General features: G+C 34.4%; 1 pseudogene across 1 annotated transcript in view; it reads right to left on the bottom strand.

The window, feature by feature from the left end:
- Positions 1 to 14,751, bottom strand: part of LOC311595759 (tubulin beta-6 chain-like) — a 194,515-nt pseudogene extending 179,764 nt beyond the window's left edge. The window contains exon 1 of the transcript in view: positions 14,667 to 14,751. The product of the transcript in view is annotated as a tubulin beta-6 chain-like (transcript). The remainder of the gene's footprint in view (positions 1 to 14,666) is intronic.
- Between the last annotated feature and the right edge of the window lie 1,592 nt (positions 14,752 to 16,343).

Here is a 16,343-nt window from a genome sequence, read left to right as displayed (position 1 = left end):
TGAAGATCCTGTACTGATGTTACTCACTGACGGTCTGTGATGTGGGACCCTAACATGGAATAAACCCTTTCCTCCTCAAGCAGCTTTGGTCACAGTGTTTAATCACAACCATAGAAACACTAAGACATGGACAATGATGGTTATCACTGTGTTTATTTTCTTTGGTACATACAAAGAAATGTCCTTTCACACAGAGAGGGTATTTTCACCACACCAAAACAAACAAACAAAAGTTCCATCCAACTCTAGCATAGCAACTGGTGAATTTATTGGGGTTAACCTCAGGCTTATGAGTGAAAGATTATTTAGAGTATGGTGATTTGAAGGCATAAACTCAAAGCCTAGTCTTTCATGGGTAACCATATGAAAGCTGCATCCTTGGAGCTCCTTACATAACTTTCAGATTGTTCAATTGGTCACTGAATCTCTTTTCCTTAGCAATCATCACTGCTTTATAATCTTAGAAAGAGGCCTTGGGAATTTCCTCTTAGCTTCCTGACAACTATAAGTTTTGTGTATTTCTTGATATTAGTAACCTTATATATCTCAAATATTCTCCAGAGTCTTAAATATCCTCCTTCCATGAAGGAATCTTTCAAGTTTGTAGAAAGACCTGCTCAGCATTAATCATCAAAGAGATGTGGCCCATACATTGTTGAACTATGACAACTACAAAAAGAAACAGGAAAACAAAAACTAAGGAAATCCAGATTTAACATGAGTACTGCATTGAAAAATAAAAATAAATGGGGTAAAATTTAGCTTAAATATATAATTTAAGAATATAGTTAAAGAATATAATTTAACAGAGACACTGAAAGTCTAAGTTTTTGGGTAAGATTGATTCATCCTTTTTCTATAATAATATAAAAGAAATAGAAGACTATAGAAGAAGTGAACAAGGATATGTATAAGGTAATTTTTAATGAAGAAAATTTTCAGCTGGGTGCAGTAGCATATGCCTGTAATCCCACTACTCAGGTAGGCAGGCACAGTTGGATATCTGTGAGTTTGAGGCCAGCCTATTCTATAAAGAAATACAGGACTGCCAAGGCTACACAAAGAAGCCTTTTTTCAAAAGCACAAAACAAACAAACATGCAAAACCACCCACTGAACAAAATAAAACAAAACAAAAATGTTAAAAATTAAAGCAAATTTCCATGCCCATGAAGACTACAATTTATCAACGAAATCATAGAATGAATGACAAAGAAAATAGTGGGTAGAAACTGTCAATTTATAACAGGAGAATTTTGGCTGTATGAAGAAAGTTTGCATCTTCACACTGAAAAGGTCCACTGTATCCATCTTGCTGATGAAAATCCCATCTCTCCACTGATCACATCACTTTCAACTTCAGAATACCAGTGACACAGAAACAAACAAGCAAAAACCTTAAAGACTTCCAAGTAAAAAGAAAATATTTCTTTCAATAGATCATGAAAGAAAATGTCACTAGGTATATCTCATTGTAGCTAGATGCTAGACAAGAGAGGAATAAATTTCTTAGGAAGTTGGATATGAATTTAGGAACTTATACTCAAAAAACCCAATGAAATGTGAAATCAGAATAAATATTATTTCACGTCTGTAAGGATTTAGCATCTCATGCTTCCTTGTGTACTTTCTAAATCTCCTAAGTAAGGTGCCCAATGTCAGAAACAGTAGCTCAAAGGCTACTGACTGGAAAAGACATGCTCACTGCATCTGTGAGAGAAAAATAGGTGATGATCCATTAGATCAGAGCAGAAGACACTGGAAAGCCCAAATCCTGTTCCACAGTTAATGCATATGAAATGGTTGACAATGAACGGAAACGAAGAAGGCCACAAAACATAATAGAAACAAAGTCCACGAGGATCACAAGGATGTTGAAAGTTCTTATGAGATCACCATAATTCACACACAAAACTATGAGCTGTGTCATGATTTTGAACAATAATAATTAAGTGTAATCAAGCTCATCTAAGGAACATTCAGTTTTATATGACATTAAGTTGTGAATAACATTAAGCCACATCATTAAATCAATAATCCTCTGCTAAATGTTTCATGAGAAGAATTATATACTTGTACCACAATATATTGCAAATGGCACTTATTGATTCATAATGTACAGATTTAAGTTATTGTCAGAGTATAGAACAGAAAGAATGTAACTATGAAAAATTTACAAAAATATCATTACATTCATTATTATACATCTATCCTAATAAATTCCAGTAGTATTTTTTCTATTATTCCACAGGTATAAGATGAACAACCCATTAAAGAAACAGTTGTTAGAGTAAGAAAATTTCAAACATCTTGCTCATTATTCTAATTTTAGATTGTTTCATCTGAAATGAGTCAGATATTAATGTGGTATAACTGCATCTTCAAGAGACCCTTCAACTCACTTTTAAAATCTATATAGCAATGATTTGTAAAATAGTATAACAATAACAAAATTATTAGCAGTATTCAATTATTTTTTATTCTCGTTTATGAATTCAGTGTGAAAAGGTTAATTACAGTTTAAATGTTTGTGAGTTCTGATGCCACTAAATATAAGTCTTAGCTTTAGATGACATTTGTCTACTATATTTTGATATTGATCTTTTATTATTTAATATAATATATTAAGCATTAATACAGAAAGATTTAATTATGAAAACATTGGCAATTTTATTAGTAGTATTGTTTAAGTCATATATGTCCACTGTTTCTAGTAAACAAATTCTGACAATGGTAAAGTAATTAAATGGTGAATATGAACTCACCAATATGTACTTTTAGAAGGGATTTATGGATGAAAAAGACTGGACACACCTAGAACCAGTACAGTGGCCCCTAAGGCAGTGCATATCAGGAGTCACTGTTTTATATTTTTATAGTCTTTTTCTAGACCCTGGTCTACAAGACCCATCGTAAAGCACTTTCAAATCTATGCTGGGTTACAGGGGCAGGAGAAAAGAGATAAACAGTACTGAATATAACAATTCCAGCCAAAGGTTTTCACGTTGCTTGGGATTGAGATTTGTCAAGATCAAATTCTGAGTCTCAAAATTTTTTTTTTGTACTAGGGATAGAACCTGGGCCTTATACATGCAGGCAAACATTCTCCCATTAAGATATGTTCCCAACATTCTAACTTTGCCTTTTCAAATGACTTACATATGTACATTAAATATAGAATCAGAAATCAGCTATATCTGTAGGAAATGTTTCGGAACCAGTGTGCTCCTAATAAAACATCAGCTCAAGTACTTCTGATGGTTCTTGCTAGAGTTTATAGGTCTTTTAGGGTTTCAAAACTATGTATATACCATTAGTGTTGTGGATATCTATAGTGTAAGCCATCTCATACACACCACTGGAAAGTCCTCAGCCTGGGCAGAGAGCTACATTCTTTAGCAGTGTGTTATATCAATGGATCAGAGTCCAGCTCTGTGAAACCCTTGATCAGTAACGCAGACACATGCCAGATTCCTGGCCTGTCATACTGACCATAGAGAAACAGATATCTGATACTTGTAATCTGTCACTAGCATTGTAAGTGAGTGTTTCTAGAAGAACCTATTTTTCTGTTTTCTTGTAAAAAAGAAAACAGATCTCTTTGCCATGGATTCTATATTTTTACTCATATAAAGGAAACCATATGTAGGTACTTGGAGAAAAATGGGTAAATGGTAACCACAGCATTGTACTAATCAATAGAGAGTCTGTGCCTAGGTAAGAATTAAATCAGCTCCACTAACAGCTTTTCTTTAGTGTTCTTCTATTATTTGAGTCTTTTTATCTAGGAGAACTGCTATTTTTAAGAGCAGTTTTATGTGCTTCCAATAAAATATGGCTTAAATACATACTATTATAAGCATCGGGTGATTTAGCTACATGTTTTCTTTATATTTAAATTATTCATGTTACATTCTGATCGTAGCTCCCTCTTTCATCTCCTCCTCATCCTCCCTTCCTAGTGCCCTAGTCCTCAGAAAGGGGGTTTTCATTGCTTACTTTGAATAGAGTGTGTGAAATAATACACCTGAAACAAAATCTTGTAATCAAAAAATCTTTTAACTCTATTTTTCTTTTTCTTAACATTTTTACCTTAAATCCATGACATTTAGCTTTTTTAAAATTTTTATTATTATATTTCTTTTCTACATATACATTTATATTATTACATATAAATAAAATAAACTACATACAGCAAGAAGAACCACCCAACAACCAGGAATTATATAAATGTTACATTCATAGTGTTTTGGCTATTTGTACTTCCATTTTAGAAGCTGCTAACCTATACATCCAGTTTACTCAGGTAATTAGGTTTTATTCCTTCTCATGTCTCTGATGCAATTGAAGACCAGATAGGTGAGTCTTAGAATTAAGGTTAGTCATTTAGGGGTTAAGATGCTTTTAGGTCTAGATAGATGTTTTAAGTTGGTAGAGATAAGATATAAAAGGTATTGGCTTTAGACTTTTCATTATTTTCTAGTCAGGTGTTGTCTTTATTTAGAAACTAGTTATTGGATGAAAGTTTAAACACTTCTTTACATTCAACAGAGATAGGGACACTAGCACTTAGCAAAGCAAGAACAAAGAAGCAGTATAATATGCTAAATTTTGTCCAAGATAATGAAGGAAGCCAAAGGAAAAAAATCCAGGAACAGATTGCAAAGAGATAGGCTGTCTTCAATGAGAAATTGTACTTCTGATTCCAGTCAAATGTAACTCTCTAAAAGAAACAAATAAATGATCAGACCTTGACAACAAGAAAGCAAGCCACTAAAAAGAAAAAAGGAAGTCCACTTACTGAAGCTTTAGAAACACATAATTATGCATAAAATACTTTAATGCTAGCTGCCTTTGAGAGTTCCTATCACTGGTGGATGGATTCTATATACAGAGCAGTCTCATTATGACAGTTCTACTGAGAAATTTAATTTCCCCTTATGATAGTGATTTTGAAAAAAATAAATGAACTCTGTCAAAATCCTAATAGCTGAAGAGTATTCAATGATATATTGAAATGAGAAAAATTTTGCTCAATGATCCAGATTGGCATCAAATAACAAAAGATATAAATTTTACTCCTCATGAATTTTGAACTGTCACAATCTAAATATTTTTGGCTCAAAAATCAGTGTTATCAATTAAATTATAGGAACTGTTGGTTACCCAGTTCCTCTCATGTTTTGAAAAACTGACTAATGTTGAATTAAAAAACCCAAATTACATGAATGAATAGAGAGAAATATGTAGAAAAACTGGTCCTGGAAATGAGTTATATATAAAAAAAAATGTAAAGCAATATATTATCTAATTTTGAAATATTAGTTAAAATGAGGTTCAATTTCAATATGACTTTATATTTTCTATTTATTCTGTGCTTATCAAACATTAAACCTAGAATGGTTATCTTCAAAGACATTTTTCAAATATGATTTCTACAGAACTGTCAGCATCTCTTTTATTCTAAATTATGAGGATGCATGTAAGTGACATAAAAATGATAAAAACTGGAGTCATTCAGTAATAAAAGTAGATTTAAAATTACTAGAGAAATATCCTGGCATAAAATATGATGAAGGGATGAAACAAAGCTGCAGAAGTCAGTTTTTAGCCTAGTATTTTTAGTGATCATATATCTGGGGCAAACTGTATTATTGTATTTTTGCATTATTTTCCAAGGATTCAGATTTTTGTATTTTGTACGAATGGATTGGATGATATATCTGCTATTGTTTGTAACTTTCTTTGTCTCATGACAGGTTTTTATTATTTATCTTGACTATATATCTTGCAAGAAGCTTTTAAATATTTCTTTATTTTTGATAATTTCATATATGTACACAATGATCATACTTACCATTCCTTTCAATCCCTAATTTCCCAATATGATAGAGAAATCTGTATCACAATTTTATGTCTTATAAAAAGCACACTATGTACTGTCCATATGTTCAGTGAAGTCTTCCACTGGAAGCTGCCAGTGGCCAGTGGCCTCATCCTCCAGGAAGAATGATTCTCCTTTCCCTCATCCCTATCAACTGCCAAAGAGCTCCTATTTTTAATGTATGCCTATGAATATTACTACTTTCTAAGCAGAAATTTCTCAGTTATCATTTCAGATGTATGTCAAGCCTTGTAGAATTTACTTTGATGAACTGAATCTAAAGGTTTTATTTATCTACTAGCAAAGTCAAGAGAGGCTCTGTGCCACTATTTCTAATCTTATGTCAACACTGACATTGCTAGTCCTCTGATTGCTTTGTTCTGACTTAATGTTCTGTGAGATTAATCCTTAATGGTATTAACTTTAGTTTGTAATCAGGGCCCGTGGTAAGCCTCATCCAAGGTGATTGCATCCCACAACATCTACCGTTCACCCTTGCAACTTTCCCTCAAAAGAAAGAAAAAAATACATAAAAATAACAGAGAGAGAGAGAGAGAGAGAGAGAGAGAGAGAGAGAAGTAAAATGTAAAATAAATAACATAAAAAGTCATTGTAGTATGTCATGATGTGTTGATTCTATTTCCATTTTCATGTCTGAAACTGTTTTCTTAATTTTTCCATTGTTTGTTCTCTTGTCATAGATTTAATAACGAATTTATTCATAGCCACTTTAAGGATTTCTCACATATTTGCAAAGGCTATTTTGAAGTTCTCATATTTTGCTCCACCTGCCATACTGCATCCACCATAGCTTACTGTAATAGATTTGCTTAGCTTTTGTAGAAGTATATTATCCTAATTGATATTGGTTGTGGTTTTGTGACAGTGTCTAGGCATCTGGATTTGTGATGATTTTATTCTAGGTGCTAATATCTTCTATTGTCTTTGTTGGGGGTTGTTTTTCTTTTCTTCATTTCTGTTGCCCCCTCTGGTTCATGAACTTAAACATTAAAATCTATGCCCATTAGTACCTTAGCTAGAGACCTACATATTTCTTTTCTGTATATGTCACTGAATAGCTGCCAAAGCCTCACAAATATTGATTTGTGGATTAGAAATAAATATTTCAAAGAACACAAATTTAAAAAGAGAGAATCTATAGAAAATGACAAATGGCATACATACAGTAAATTGACCTCAGTTTTTATATTTCTACCCATCAGCTGATATCATCATAGACTGTTATATTTCTTGGCCATCTGAATAGTACCACCATAAACTAGTCTCTTCAAATGGAATGAAATTTTATATTTTTTGTTGATGTTTGGAGAATTTTATACAATATCTTCTGATCAGATTTACCTTCCTTCACAAACTCTGAAAAGACCCATCACAATTCCCTTCTACTCTGGGTAATTGTCCCCCAATTAAGACCAATTTGTACTATTCAAATATCCTTCAGTGTATGAACTTTCACTGGAATGTGGTTGTCTTATCATACTGTCTTTCTTCAAAATGCTACTGTAAATTCTTACCAACATGATTGCCTAAACATAAGGTGAACAAGGATGACAACAATAGACTGTTAACATGGACAGGGGAAAGCCCATCAGAGGCTGAACTTTTAAGGAGAAGTTCAGGAAAAGCCTTCCTTTCCCCACTGCCCTCATAAGCTTGTTGCTTTATATCAGTTTCCAAATCCTGCAGTCACCCCCTGCTAGCACAAACTTCTTATTCCTTATGCAGCTAAGAATTGCCAATAGTTTCTGTACAAGAGTAGAACTTCATGTCCATCTCTAACTTTTTTGTTGTTGTTGTTTAGCTCTACTTTTTATGCTGGGATTCATTTAATTTATACTTACCCAAGTATTGTGTACTGTGTCAAAACTAACGTGACTGCATCTATTCAGCTGCCCAGCTATATCCAGAAGACAATGCTCCCTGGTACTTGTCTTCAACCTCTGGCTCTCACAGTCCTTAGGTCCCTCTTCCATAATGATTCTTGGGCCTTTAGAAGAAGGGATGTGCCATGTGTGTTCCATTTAGGGTTGGATATTCTGAAGTCTTTTACTCTCTGCACCTTGATCAGATGTGGGTCTCAGTTTAGATCATAATGTTTATAAGCAGAAGTTTCTATGATGATGGTTAAGAAATGCTTTAGTATATGGTTATTATGAGAGTTCATTATGATTTTGTTTTACATGTACTAAGTGTTCTCTGAGCTCTCGGTTACTCCAAACCTAATCCCTTAATATCACACCAGGCTCTGCAATAGGACACCTGTTGCAGCCTTCCCTTCTCCCCTGCCCCTATCTCTTGTGGATCCCACATATATTCCCTCATCCTCTCTCTCCCCACTGTTTGCTTCATCCAAGATTCCAACTCCAGAAGGCACCCCTGTTAATCCACACACCCCTCCTGCCTGGGAAACTGTTAGGCCCACTGCAGATCTTCACTTTTACTCCTGTTCCTACAGTCCTGGTCCCCCCAGTCTTATCCGCAGATATGTAGAAGAAACATAACACCTACTGAGGTCTCCTTTCCCCCTCTGACCCAAACCCAAAAGAATCACAAAGATCTTCTTCCCCAACCTTTGATCCCCCCCCCCAACTCATTCCATTATTCCAGCTTTCAACATCAGCAGGCATTCCTGGAAAACGTACCAGCTGATCAGGGAAGAAAAAGTGATTTAATCTTCAATCTCCTTCCTAGAGCCATAGCACACACTCAGGTGGAGGGATCCTCTCTTCATTATCTCCCCCATTCCAAGGAGACAAAATAAGCAGATTCTGGTTGAATATTCTCCTCTCCTTCCTTCTGTGAACCCCTTCATACTCCTAGCCTAGTTTCATCCCTAAGTATTAGCTTCCAATATCCAGAAACACATTTTACCTGGTACCCCCAGAGTACAGAAAAAATTCTTATCAGGCATCACACAGCTACTACATCCTCCTAAAATATAAACACCAAAAGCAGAAGTCAAGGAATAAAATACCCACCCAGCAAAGATAAAACAAAAGATCAGCACCTAGACCTAAAGTTATCCCAATTCCAGATGCCTAGATGTTAGCATAGTAACACAATCAATATAAGCCATGCAATATGTCACCACTAGATCCCAGCAACCCTACCACAGAAGGCCTTGAATGTTCCAACACAGCTACAGCACATGAAAAAAATACCTAAAAATGGCTTGTATGAAGATTATAGAGTTCTTTAAAGAGGAAATGAATAAATCCCTTAAAATAATACAAGGAAACACAAATAAAAAGTGGGAAGAAATAAATAAAATATATTTTAAAATCCAGGAAAATATAATCAAACAGTTAATGGAAATGAATAAAACCCTTCAATACTCAAAAAATGGAACTAGAATCAAATAGAAAATCCAAAGTGAGGTAGTTCTGGATATGGAAATTTTAAGAATTTAAACAGAAACTACAGAGGAAAATGTCACCAACAGAATGCAAGAGATGGAAGAGAAAGAAACGGTCAGGCATTGAAGATATGGTAGAAGAAATTGATAAATTGATCAACATGTTAAAGCTAAATAACTCATAAGTCAAACATCCAAGAAATCTTGTACAGTATGCAAAGACCAAATCTAAGAATAGGTATAGAGAATGAGAGAAAATCAGAAAATATTTTAAACAAAATCAAAGAAGAAAATTGCCCTAACCCAAAGAAGGAGAGTTTTATTACAATGTAAGAGCATACAAAATGCCAATTAGATTGGCCCAATAAAGAAGGACTCCTTGCCACATAATAATTAAAACACTAAACATACAGAAAAAGAAAGAATATTAAATACTGAAAAAGGAAAAAAACAAGTAACAATAAAGGCAGACTTATTAGAATTAAACCTAATTTCTCGATTGAGACTCTAGAAGCCAGAAAGACCTGGACAGATGTTCTACAAACTCTAAGAAACTACAAATACCAGCCCAGACTACTATACCATGAAAAAATTTCAATCACCATAGATGGAGAAAATAATATGTTACATGATAAAGCCAATTTTAAAGAATATTTACAAATCTAGCTGTATAGAAGATGCTAGATGGAAAACTCTAACTTAAAGAATTTAATTACAAATATGAAAACACAAGGAATAAGTGATATCAGAGCAAAATTAAAAGAAGGGAAGTACACACACACACAAACACTAACACCAGCATCAAAATAATAGCAATAAACAGTCATTTATTCTTGCTATCACTCAATATCGATGGTCTCAATAATGCAACAAAAATGTACAGATTAAAAGAATGGATGTGAATAAAGGATCCATTCTTCTGCTGCATGTAAGAAATACACCTTATCATCAAGGATAGACATTACTTCAGGATAAAGGATTGGAAAAAATATATTCCAAGTAAATGGACTAAGAAACAAGATGGCATATCTACTTTAACATCTAAAACTCATAATACTTAAATGAAAACTAATCAAAAGAGGCAGAGGATAAACATCAAAGGAAAAATTCACCAAGATAACATTTTAGATCTTAACATTTACTCACCAGTAGCAACGGCACCCAAGTTTGTAAAAATGGCGAAACTACAGCTAAAATCACACATTGACCCTCACACACTAAAGGAGGAAGATTTCAATTCTCGACTCTCACCAATAAATAGGTCATCCAGAAAAAAAACTAAAGAGAAAAATGTAGTAGCTTACAAACATTATAAATCATGTGGACATAACATATATTTAAAGAACATTCCACACAAACACAAAAGAATACTTCTTTATCTCTGCACCTCATTGAATTTCCTCCAAAACTGACTATATAATTGGATACATGCAAGTCTCAACAGATATAAGAAAATAGATGTAATTCCATGCATGACATCAGTTTAACGCTAGATATCAACAACAGAAAAAACAGAAAGCTTACAAACTCATGGAAACTGGACAAGTCTCTACTAAACAAAAACAAAACAGGACAAGATATAAATAAAAAAAAAGAAATGAAAGACTTTCTAGAATTGAATGAAAATGAATACACAACATATTCAAACTTCTGAGACCCAGTGAAAAATGATTCTAAGAGGCACAATCATGGTACTAAGTATCACATAAAAACTGATAGTTTTCTTACTTAACAGCACAATGGAAAACTCCAGAACAAAAAGAAGAAATCACTGCTGAAAGGAATCAATAGTAAGACAATCAAACTCAGAGGTGAAATCAATAAAACATAAACAAAGGAAACAGTACAAAGCACCGATGAAACAAATACTTGTTCTTCAGAAAAAAATACACAATATTTACAAACCATAATCCAAATTAGCTAAGAGGCAGAGAGAGGGCATTAAAATTAACAAAATCAGAAATAAAAGAGAAATATAACAGGCACCAAAGATATCCTCTGAGTTTTATGGACTTTTTAAAACACTGTATTCCAAAAAAGTTGAAAAATCTAAAAGAAATAGATAATTTTTTGATAGATACCACTTGCCAAAGTTAAATCAAGGTCAGATAAGAAAAAATATATTATATTCCCTAGTAAAATAGAAGCAGTCATTAAAAGTCTCCCAATCTGGGAAAAAAATAGAATCCCAGGGCCAGGGAGTTTTAGTAAGACTTCTACTAGACTTTCAAAGAAGAGTTAACTTCTCAAGTATAAATAGAAGGAACATTTCCCAACTCATTTTATGAAGCCCAGTTACCCTGATACCAACACCTCATAAAGAACCAACAAAGAAAGAGAATAACAGCAATTTTCCTTACAAAAATAGATGCAAAAATACTCAATAAAATATTTGCAAACCAAATCCAAGAACACTCTAAAAAGATCATGTACCATGGTCAAGCAGGCTTCATGCCAGAGATGTATAAATGCTTCAAAATATGAAAATCAATAAATGTAATTTAGCATATTAAAAAATGAAAGAAATAAAAGCATATGATTATCTATTTAGATACATTAAAAAGTCCAACAACTTCCTTTATTATAAAAGTTCTGTTATTAATCAGGGTTTCTATTTCTCTGTCCATATATGCAATATATATTATATTATCTACTATATATATGTATATATATATATTATTTATATGTGATTTATATATTATTTAGAGGCCGAAGTCCAACTAATCCAACAATGGCTGGTTGTTAACAGAAAGACCAAAAAGTCAGTACTTGCTTAGTCAACAAGGCTGGATATCTCATGTGGTCTTCAGTATATGTTAGAATTCCGAGAATTGGGCTTTAAGGCCAGTGGAGGAATGCAGATGTGCTAGCAAGCAGAAGAAAAACACAAAAAGAGCAAAAACTTCCTTCTTCTATATTCTGATTTAAACTTCATGCAGAAGATATGTATGTCTCCTCATCTCAAGATTTGGAACAAAGATGTATACCTTCCTACCTCAAAGGTCCAAATAGAAGTAGATTTATCCACTTCAAACCAAGCCCCCCCCCAAAAAAAAACTCACCAGTGTCACCTTCATTTCTGGATTGTGGTTCATTCCAAATGAAGTCAGTTTGACAACCAATTATAGCCATCACTGTCCTAGAGGAATTAGTGATACTAATCAGATACTTAAAACATAATCAAAGGAGTTTACAGAATGTCCAAAAGCACCATCAACATAAAGAAAGAAAAAAAAATCAAAGTAATTTCACTAAAATCAAGAACAGGACAAAGATGTCTACTCTCTACATCAATTCAATATAGTGCTGGAAGACTAACCTAAAGCAAGAGAAACAATTGAAAGAGATCAGGGGACACAAATTAGTGCAGAAGTTACAAAGTGTCTTTCTCTGCAGATGATATGGGACTACGTTCCTATAAAAGTTACACTTGGCAACTCCCAGAACTGATGAACACTTTGAGCAAAATATCCAGATAAAAAAACTAATTCACGAAAATCATAGCCTTCCAATATACAAATGATAAATGGGCCAAGTAATAAATTAGTGAAATAACACCTTTAACAATAGCTCAAATAATAAAAATATATTAGTGGTAATTGTAACTAAGCAATGAGAAAACTTGTATGACAAAAACTTCAATTCTTTGAAGAAAGAAATTGAAGAAGATATCAGAAGATGGAAAGATCATCTATTCTTATGGATCAATATGATTAACATAATAAAATGGCCATCCTACCAAAAGTAATCCACAGTTTCAATACACTACTCATCAAAATTCCAATACAACTCTTCACAGATCTTAAACGCACAATTCTCAAACAAATAAATGTGAGCCAAGGAAACTAAAACAGCCCTTAACATAAAAGAATTACAAAATGTCTGACCATTCCCTATTTCAAGTTCTAGTACAAATAGCAATAAAAAGCACATGGTATTAGTATAAAAACAGACATATTGATCAATGGAATAGAATTAAAATCCAGACATAAATCCACACACCTATGGATATCCTTTTATGTTTTTGTATTTTGTAGCTTTTCTTTTTCTTTTTCTTTCTTTTTTTTTTTTTTTAAAGAAGCCAGAAATACACACTGGGAAAAAGGCAGCATCTTGAATTAAATGGTGTGGTCACACTGTGTGTCTGTATGTAGAAGAATGCAAATGAGACCATAATCATCACCCTGCACAAAAGTCAAATCCAAATGGATCAAAGATCTCAGTATAAAACCAGATACAGTGAAGCTGAGAGAAGAGAAACTGAGGAACAGTCTTGAGCTCATTGGCACAGGAGAGGACTTTGAAGAGAATATCAATCACAGGCACTAAGATCAATATTTAAATAGATAAGTAGAACCTCATGAAACTGTAAAGCTGTAACACACACACACACACACACATACACACACACACACACACACACACACAAAATCATCAATCAGACACAGCAGCCTACCAAACAGGATTTTTTTAACCAATATCATATCTGATAGAGGGCTAATATCCAAAATATATTAAAGAACTCAAAAAACTAGATATAAAAAATAACAACAAACAGCGTAAAAAAGATGTGGGATAAAGGTCTAAACAAAATGGGAGGGAAGGAGAAATAGGAGGTTACAAGGGATGGGATAACCATTGAGATGTAATAAGAATAAACTAATAAAATTAAATTTAAAAAAGAATTCTCAATAGAGGAAACTCAAATAGTTAAGAAACACTTAAAGAAATAATCAGTATCCTTAGCCACCAGGGAAATGCAAATGCAAAATGAGTTAGAGATTCCATTTTACAGCTGTCAGAATGGCTAAGATCAATAAGAGGAACATTTATCTATTGTTGAGGGGAGTGCATGTTTATACAGCCACTATGGATGTCAGTGTGGTGGCTCCTCAGGAAGATGGGAATAGATATACCTCAAAATTTAGCACTGCCACTCTTGGGTATATACCCAAAGAATGTTTCAGCCTACTACAAGTACACTTGATCAAACATGTTCGTTTCTGATCTCTATTTATAAGTGTCAGAAACTGGGAACAACCCAACCTGTCCTTCAACAGACTTATGGGTAAAGAAAATGTGATACATTTATGCAAAGGAGAAGTACTCAGCTCTTAAAAATTATGTAATGACTTTCGCAGAAAAATTGGTAAAATTAGAGAAAAATTATCCTGGGTGAGGTAATGCAGAACCAGAAAGATGTATATTGAATGTATTCACTTATATGTGGATATTAGCCATTAAATAAATGATAAGCAAGCTGCAATCTGCAGTTCCCGTGAACATCGGGTATAGAGGAAGGGATTGGTGTGGGAGCCAGATGTGGGAACCTGGCAACTTGACTTAGCTGTTCTGTTGTCACATGCCTTTGCGCTAAACCGCAACTTCCTTGTTCCTTGTTTTGTACCTTTGCTGCCATGGTTACACATCCAGCCCCCTGCTCCTCCCACCTGGGGGAATTTTTCAATGTGCTTCTGTGTAATTTTCCACATGTTTCGACCTGTACATAAGGGCCAGCTTTTCCTCAAATAAACGGCATTCTCTCGATGTGAATAACCTGCTGTCTTATTCTTTAATCTGCAGCCCTTCACTTGACCACTCGGGTCTACAGTAGCAGAGGCGCTACAGTCACATGTATCTCTCAGTGAGAGAGAAATTGAATAGATTTTCATCATATACTGAGGACAGGAGGGGCAGCAATGGAAAGATAAGGTGGGGATCATGGTGGTGGAAAGATGAGGTTGATCAAGGGACTGCAAGGAGAGACAGAAAGAATTAAGGGGAATGTGAAATGTATTACTAAAACCTATTTCAGTGGAAACTTCCTAAAATATTTTAAGGCAACCCAAATGGCATCTCCAAATAATGAGGGGGACAACGTACCACCTAGCCATCTCTTGTCACCAAAGCTTCCTGTGAATCTAATTGAGTTGTTGGCCAAAAGAGTCTCACAGAAATCCCCAAACTACCAAGATTGTTTTCAAGATTACAGGAAACTCTCCACAAATATACAACAAGACTTCACTGCTGAATATAACACCCACACAACTCATTGAACATGGAGAGGTTGGTTCACCTTGTAAGTGCAAACATTCACCCGTATTTTCTAGTCTCTTTGGTGCAGAAAGATACTCTGCAGCCTATCAAAATAGACACCTAAATAACAATCTGAATTAGAAGTTTCTGGTTTCTTTAAAAACTCGGTTGTGTCAAGTGATGCTTTGATGAAAACCATCTCATGGCATGGGAATGGCTTTCACCAGCCACAAAAAACATCCTTGTTTGGACTCTGAAAATATAAATAGAAGCTCACAAGTAGTGGGAACCCTTTTGGATCTTTACACCTTGCAGCAGTTTACATTGCTTTACTGAACTTCGCTTTGCAAAGAGAAATACTCCATAGAACTTCTTGTGGTACTCCGGCTGAGACTAGCTGCTTCTGTTTCTGCTTGATTGTGCCACTTCTACTGATTCATGTTGCTGTTTGGTGTTTGCCATTGGACTAGGCTGCTGGTATCCTGACAATACAGAGTGGAATTGTCTCAAGGAACTACATCTAAAAAGGTCTACATCCCCCTACCTCTATTAACCTTGTTCCTCTACTACCTCTGGTCGGTGTGTTGGAAGGGAGGTAGAAGTATTTAAGAACCCTAAATCAAGTAGATTTTTGAAAAATGTAAGCCTACACTACTAACCCAATCACAAAACCTTTGATCCCTAATTTGTCCTGCCTGCAAAACATGATAAGATAATCATGGTACAAAACTTCAGGGAGTTTTGGCTTAAAGCCCACTCCATGAGATAGAACCCCTACCTGACATTGGATGACTACGAATCAGAGACCAGATGGACAAAGGGCCTAGAGTAAAACAAAATACCACTCAAAAAAAAAAGAATAAAAATAAAATTACTCTTGGTGATATTCTACAACTTTCATAGATTGGTGCCTTATCCAGGCATCACCAGGAAAGCTTTCTTATGCAGCTTTCAGAGATCTACAGCCGGACATTACACATTACCTTGGAACACACAGTCCTCCATAAAATTCTCAGAGCCCATTGAAAAGGAAGCTGAAATAATGTAA

The sequence above is a fragment of the Acomys minous genome (assembly GCF_964271855.1).
Source record: "Acomys minous genome assembly, chromosome: 4".
NCBI classification, from domain to species: domain Eukaryota; kingdom Metazoa; phylum Chordata; class Mammalia; order Rodentia; family Muridae; genus Acomys; species Acomys minous.
Note: the sequence above shows the minus strand (reverse complement) of the source record. Positions and strands in the feature narration are given on the sequence as shown.